This window comes from Pseudopipra pipra, chromosome 27 (genome assembly GCF_036250125.1).
Source record: "Pseudopipra pipra isolate bDixPip1 chromosome 27, bDixPip1.hap1, whole genome shotgun sequence".
In the NCBI taxonomy this organism is placed as follows: domain Eukaryota; kingdom Metazoa; phylum Chordata; class Aves; order Passeriformes; family Pipridae; genus Pseudopipra; species Pseudopipra pipra.
In genome coordinates, this window is record NC_087575.1 from 3589914 (window position 1) to 3598060 (window position 8147).

At 53.3% G+C, this 8147-nt stretch overlaps 1 long non-coding RNA gene across 1 annotated transcript; it reads left to right on the top strand.

Annotated features, from left to right (window-relative positions):
• The first annotated feature begins 227 nt into the window (after window positions 1–227).
• LOC135403404 (uncharacterized) lies at window positions 228–7140 on the top strand. Its single transcript, XR_010425396.1, has 3 exons — window positions 228–1939; window positions 2374–3118; window positions 3552–7140. It is a non-coding gene; the product is annotated as an uncharacterized LOC135403404 (long non-coding RNA).
• The last annotated feature ends 1007 nt before the right edge of the window (window positions 7141–8147 follow it).

Below are 8147 nucleotides of genomic sequence, written 5' to 3' on the forward strand. Positions count from 1 at the left end.
GAGCTGCTCTGCCAGGAGGGAGCAGCTCACTGCATCCCTGTGTCTGTGCAGCACAGGGCAACCCAGATGGACAACAAGGGGATGGCACAGATGGATGAGGAGAAGGGGAACCTCAACTGCCAACCCATCCTGGGCCTATGGCCGGGCCTGCAGAGGAGGTCAAGTGGAGGAGGTGCCATTGGCCAGAGCTGGGCAGTTGGATCGACACAGAAACAGGATTAACATCCCATCAGCTGGATCACACTGGAACAAGGACTGCTGGATCAATGTTGGATTGTGGACTGACACCCCATCTGATGGATTGACACTTAACCCTGGACCAACATCCCATCTGCTGGATCAACACTGGAACCAGGACTGATGATCTCCCAGGAGGGAGCAGCTCACTGGATCTCTCTCTCTCTCTTTTACAGGAAAGGACAACAGGGACAGACAAGGAGTGGATAGTGGAGACAGACAATGAGAGGATGATAGAGATGGACAAGGAAAGGATGATGGATTTGGACATGGAGAAGAAAATGGAGGTGGACAATGAGGAAATGATGGAGATGGACAAAAAGAGAATGATGCAGATGGACAAGTAGAGGACAATGGAGATGGACACAGAGCAGGGAACTCCAACTCGCAACCCACCCAACACCAATGGCTGGGCCTGCAGAGGAGGCAAAGTGGACATCCCATTGGCCAGAGCTGGGCAGCTGGATCAACACGGAAACCAGGATTAACATCCCCACTGCTGGGTCAACATGCAACCAGGACTGATGATCTCCCAGGAGGGAGCAGCTCACTGGATCTCTCTCTCTCTCTTTTACAGGACAGGACAACAAAGGTGGACAAGGAGTGGATAACAGAGACAGACAACGAGAAGATGACAGAGGTGGACCAGGAAAGGTCATGGAGTTGGACATGGAGAAGAAAATGGAGCTGGGCAATGCAGAAACAATTAATACGGACAAGGCCTGGGGCTGCCCCGGGCCGGGTCCAGGTGGTGCCAGTGTTGGTGGGGTGCTGGGTGTGGCCCTTTGTGACACAGGGACCCTTTGTGATGTGGGACATGGTGGTGCCCAGAGACCCCTGTGACATCAGAGAGCCCCCCCTGCCCCGGGGGGATCCAAGGACACAGAGCTCAGCCCAGCCCAGAGAGCTGCTCTGCCAGGAGGGAGCAGCTCACTGCATCCCTGTGTCTGTGCAGCACAGGGCAACCCAGATGGACAACGAGGGGATGGCACAGATGGACAAGGAGAAGGGGAAACTCAATCCCAGCCCACCTGGGCCTACAGCTGGGCCTGCAGAGGAGGCCAAGTGGATGTGCCATGGGCCAGAGCTGGGCAGCTGGATCAACACAGAAACAGGATTAACATCCCATCAGCTGGATCGACTTTGGAACAAGGACTGCTGGATCGATGTTGGATTGTGGACTGACACCCCATCTGATGGATTGACACTGAACCCTGGACCAACATCCCATCTGCTGGGTTGACACTGCAACCAGGACTGATGATCTCCCAGGAGGGAGCAGCTCATTGGATCTCTCTCTCTCTCTCTTTTACAGGACAGGACAACAGGGACAGACAAGGAGTGGATAGTGGAGACAGACAATGAGAGGATGATAGAGATGGACAAGGAAAGGATGATGGATTTGGACATGGAGAGGAAAATGGAGGTGGACAATGTGGACACGACTGATATGAACAAAAAGAGGATGACAGAGAGGGACAAGGAGGCGATGATGGAGATGGATACAGAGCAGGGGAACCCCAACTCCCAACCTGCCCAATGCCACTGGCCAAGCCTGCAGAGGAGGCCAAGTGGACGTGCCATGGGCCAGAGCTGGGCAGCTGGATCAACACAGAAACCAGGATTAACATCCCATCAGTTGGATTGACATTGGATTGTGGACTGACATCCCATCACTGGATGGACACTGGACCCAGGACTGGTGAGCTCTTTTTCTCTCCCTTTCCCTCTCTTTCCCTCCCTGCCCGGGGTTTTTACAGTAGGTCAGGGACTCTCAGGAATTCCTCCTGCCCTGCCCAGCCCAGCCTGCAAAGCCCAGGCTGTGCCCTGCACAGAGCGGGGGTCACCAGGGCCAAAGCCCCCCAGGGCTCTGGGCACAGCAGGGCCCACAAGGCCACAAGGCCTGGGGCTGCCCCGGGCCGGGTCCAGGTGGTGCCAGTGTTGGTGGGGTGCTGGGTGTGGCCCTTTGTGACACAGGGACCCTTTGTGATGTGGGACATGGTGGTGCCCAGAGACCCCTGTGACATCAGAGAGCCCCCCCTGCCCCGGGGGGATCCAAGGACACAGAGCTCAGCCCAGCCCAGAGAGCTGCTCTGCCAGGAGGGAGCAGCTCACTGCATCCCTGTGTCTGTGCAGCACAGGGCAACCCAGATGGACAACAAGGGGATGGCACAGATGGATGAGGAGAAGGGGAACCTCAACTGCCAACCCACCTGGGCCTACAGCCTGGCCTGCAGAGGAGGCCAAGTGGACGTGCCATGGGCCAGAGCTGGGCAGCTGGATCAACACAGAAACAGGATTAACATCCTATCAGCTGGATCGACTCTGGAACAAGGACTGCTGGATCAATGTTGGATTGTGGACTGACACCCCATCTGATGGATTGACACTGAACCCTGGACCAACATCCCATCTGCTGGATCACACTGGAACCAGGACTGATGTTCTCCCAGGAGGGAGCAGCTCACTGGATCTCTCTCTCTCTCTTTTACAGGACAGGACAACAGGGGTAGACAAGGAGTGGATAGTGGAGACAGACAATGAGCGGATGACAGAGATGGACAAGGAAAGGATGATGGATTTGGACATGGAGAGGACAATGGAGGTGGACAATGTGGACACGACTGATATGGACAAAAAGAGGGTGACAGAGAGGGACAAGGAGACGATGATGGAGATGGATACAGAGCAGGGGAACCCCAACTCCCAACCTGCCCAATGCCACTGGCCAAGCCTGCAGAGGAGGCCAAGTGGACGTGCCATGGGCCAGAGCTGGGCAGCTGGATCAACACAGAAACCAGGATTAACATCCCATCAGTTGGATTGACATTGGATTGTGGACTGACATCCCATCATTGGATGGACACTGGACCCAGGACTGGTGAGCTCTTTTTCTCTCCCTTTCCCTCTCTTTCCCTCCCTGCCCGGGGTTTTTACAGTAGGTCAGGGACTCTCAGGAATTCCTCCTGCCCTGCCCAGCCCAGCCTGCAAAGCCCAGGCTGTGCCCTGCACAGAGCGGGGTCACCAGGGCCAAAGCCCCCCAGGGCTCTGGGCACAGCAGGGCCCACAAGGCGACAAGGCCTGGGGCTGCCCCGGGCCGGGTCCAGGTGGTGCCAGTGTTGGTGGGGTGCTGGGTGTGGCCCTTTGTGACACAGGGACCCTTTGTGATGTGGGACATGGTGGTGCCCAGAGACCCCTGTGACATCAGAGAGCCACCCCTGCCCCGGGGGGTCCAAGGGACACAGAGCTCAGCCCAGCCCAGAGAGCTGCTCTGCCAGGAGGGAGCAGCTCACTGCATCCCTGTGTCTGTGCAGCACAGGGCAACCCAGATGGACAAGGAGAGGATGGCACAGATGGATGAGGAGAAGGGGAACCTCAACTGCCAACCCACCTGGGCCTACAGCCTGGCCTGCAGAGGAGGCCAAGTGGACGTGCCATGGGCCAGAGCTGGGCAGCTGTATCAACACAGAAACCAGGATTAACACCCTATCAGCTGGATCGACTCTGGAACAAGGACTGCTGGATCGATGTTGGATTGGGGACTGACACCCCATCTGATGGATTGACACTGAACCCTGGACCAACATCCCATCTGCTGGATCACACTGGAACCAGGACTGATGTTCTCCCAGGAGGGAGCAGCTCACTGGATCTCTCTCTCTCTCTTTTACAGGACAGGACAACAGGGACAGACAAGGAGTGGATAATGGAGACAGACAATGAGCGGATGATAGAGATGGAAAAGGAAAGGATGATGGATTTGGACATGGAGAGGAAAATAGAGGTGGACAATGAGGACCTGATGGAGATGGACAAAAAGAGAATGATGCAGATGGACAAGTAGAGGACAATGGAGATGGACACAGAGCAGGGGAACCCCAACTCCCAACCCACCCAACACCAATGGCTGGGCCTGCAGAGGAGGACAAGTGGACATCCCATTGGCCAGAGCTGGGCAGCTGGATCAACACAGAAACCAGGATTAACATCCCCACTGCTGGGTTGACACTGGAACCAGGACTGATGATCTCCCAGGAGGGAGCAGCTCACTGGATCTCTCTCTCTCTCTTTTACAGGACAGGACACAGAGACAGACAAGGAGTGGATAATGGAAACACAATGAGAGGAGGATGGAGATTGACATGGAGAGGACAAGGGAGATGGACAATGAGGACGTGATGGAGATGGACAGAGAGAGGACACCTGAGATAGACAACAAGATGACAATGGAGATGGACATGGATGCAAAGAAAATTAAAAATTGGAAGAACTACCAGCAATTAACAGATGACAATGGAGCCATCTGGCCAGAGCTGGGCAGCTGCATCAACACAAAAACCAGGATTAACACCCCATCTGATGGGTCAACACTGGAACCAGGACTGATGTTCTCCCAGGAGGGAGCAGCTCACTGGATCTCTCTCTCTCTCTTTTACAGGACAGGACACAGAGACAGACAAGGAGTGGATAACGGAGATGGACAAGGAGAGGAGGATGGAGATGGACAAGGAAAGGATGATGGATTTGGACATGGAGAGGACAATGGAGGTGAACAAGGAGGACATGATGGATATGGACAAAAAGAGGATGACGCAGATGGACAAGTAGAGGACGATGGAGATGGACATGGAGCAAGGGAAACCCAACTCCCAACCCACCCAACACCAATGGCTGGGCCTGCAGAGGAGGACAAGTGGACGTTCCATCACCCAGAGTGGTGCAGTTGGATCAACACAGAAACCAGGATTAACACCCCATCAGCTGGATCACACTGGAACCAGGACTGATGATCTCCCAGGAGGGAGGAACTCACTGGATCTCTCTCTCTCTCTCTTTTGCAGGGCAGGACAACAGAGATGGACAAGGAGTGGATAACAAAGACAGACAATGAGAGGACAACAGAGATGGACAAGGAGAGGACAGAGGAGATGGACAATTAGGACATGATGGAGATGGACAAAGAGAGAATGACAGAGATGGACATTTTGAGTACAATGGAGATGGACATGGAGCAGGGGAACCCCAACTCCCAGCCTGCCCTGGGCCAACAGCGGGGCCTGCAGAGGAGGCCAAGTGGACATCCCATTGGCCAGAGCTGGGCAGCTGCATCAACACAGAAACCAGGACTGACACCCTATCAGCTGGATCACACTGCAACCAGGACTGATGATCTCCCAGGAGGGAGCAGCTCACGGGATCTCTCTCTCTCTTTTGCAGGGCAGGACGACAGAGATGGACAAGGAGAGGATAACAGAGACAAAGAATGAGAGGACGGAGCGGACAGACAAGGAAAGGATGATGGAGTTGGACATGGAGAGGACAAGGGAGATGGACAATGAGGATGCAATGGAGATGGACAGAGAGAGGACACAGGAGATAGACGAGAAGATGACAATGGAGATGGACATGGATGCAAAGAAAATTAAAAATTGGAAGGACTACCAGCAATTAACAGATGACAATGGAGCCATCTGGCCAGAGCTGGGCAGCTGCATCAACACAAAAACCAGGATTAACATCCCATCTGATGGGTCAACACTAGAAACAGGACTGATGTTCTCCCAGAAGGAAGGAGCTCACTGGATCTCTCTCTCTCTCTTTTACAGGACAGGACACAGAGACAGACAAGGAGTGGATAATGGAGATGGACAAGGAGAGGAGGATGGAGATGGACATGGAGAGGACAAGGGAGATGGACAATGAGGACATGATGGAGATGGACAAAGAGAGGACACAGGAGATAGATGAGAAGATGACAATGGAGATGGGCATGGAACAGGACATGGAGCCATCTGGCCAGAGCTGGGCAGCTGCATCAACACAAAAACCACGATCAACATCCCGTTAGAGGGGTGGAACCAGGACTGATGATCTCCCAGGAGGGAGCAGCTCACTGGATCTCTCTCTCTCTCTCTTTTGCAGGACAGGACACAAAGACAGACAAGGAGTGGATAAGATAAGAGAGATTGACAAGGAGAGGATGGAGGAGATGGACAAGGAGTGGATAACAGAGACAGACAACGAGAGGATGACAGAGATGGACAATGAGAGGACGGAGGAATAATATCCTGTCTTCTGGATTAACACTGGAACCAAGACTGCTGGATTGATGTTGGATTGTGGACTGACATCCCACCTGTTGGATCAACATTGAAACCAAGACTGATGATCTCCCAGGAGGGAGAAGCTCACTGGATCTCTTTCTCTCTTTTGCAGGACAGGACACAGAGACAGACAAGGAGTGGATGATGGAGATAGACAAGAGGATGAAGGGGACAGACAAGGAAAGGATGATGGAGTTAGACAAGAGGATGGAGGGGACAGACAAGGAAAGGATGATGGAGTTAGACATGGAGAGGATAAGGGAGATGGACAATGAGGACATGATGGAGATGGACAAAGAGAGGACACAGGAGATAGATGAGAAGATGACAATGGAGATGGACATGGAACAGGACATGGAGCCATCCAGCCAGAGCTGGGCAGCTGCATCAACAAAAAAACCAGGATTAACACCCCATCTGCTGGGTCAACACTGGAACCAGGACTCATGATCTCCCAGGACAGAGCAGCTCACGGGATCTCTCTCTCTCTCTTTTACAGGACAGGACACAGAGACAGACAAGGAGAGGATAATGGAGATGGACAAGGAGAGGAGACAGAGATGGACATGGAGAGGACAATGGAGGTGAACAAGGAGGACATGATGGAGATGGACAAAAAGAGGATGACGCAGACGGACAAGTAGAGGACGATGGAGATGGACATGGAGCAAGGGAAACCCAACTCCCAACCCACCCAACACCAATGGCTGGGCCTGCAGAGGAGGACAAGTGGACATCCCATCACCCAGAGTGGTGCAGTTGGATCAACACAGAAACCAGGATTAACACCTATCAGCTGGATCACAGTGGAACCAGGACTGATGATCTCCCAAGAGGGAGGAACTCACTGGATCTCTCTCTCTCTCTCTTTTGCAGGGCAGGACAACAGAGATGGACAAGGAGGGGATAACAAAGACAGACAATGAGAGGAGAACAGAGATGGACAAGGAGAGGAGAGAGGAGATGGACAATTAGGACATGATGGAGATGGACAAAGAGAGAATGACAGAGATGGACATTTTGAGTACAATGGAGATGGACATGGAGCAGGGCAACCCCAACTCCCAGCCTGCCCTGGGCCAACAGCGGGGCCTGCAGAGGAGGCCAAGTGGACATCCCATTGGCCAGAGCTGGGCAGCTGCATCAACACAGAAACCAGGACTAACACCCTATCAGCTGGATCACACTGCAACCAGGACTGCTGGATTGATGGTGGATACTGGACAGACATCCCATCTGCTGGATCAACTCTGCAATCCAGACTGATGCCCCATCTGCTGGATCAACACTAGAAACAGGACTGATGATCTCCCAGGAGGGAGCAGCTCACGGGATCTCTCTCTCTCTCTTTTACAGGACAGGACACAGAGACAGACAAGGAGAGGATAATGGAAACACAACGAGAGGAGGATGGAGATGGACATGGAGAGGACAAGGGAGATGGACAATGAGGACATGATGGAGATGGACAGAGAGAGGACACAGGAGATATACAAGAAGATGACAATGGAGATGGACATGGATGCAAAGAAAATTAAAAATTGGAAGGACTACCAGCAATTAACAGATGACAATGGAGCCATCTGGCCAGAGCTGGGCAGCTGCATCAACACAAAAACCAGGATTAACACCCCATCTGATGGGTCAACACTGGGGAACCAGTGGATGGTTCCAGGACTGATGTTTCCAGGACTGATGGATCCAGGACCGGAACCAGGACTGATGTTCTCCCAGGAGGGAGCAGCTCACTGAATCTCTCTCTCTCTCTCTTTTGCAGGACAGGACACAGAGACAGACAAGGAGTGG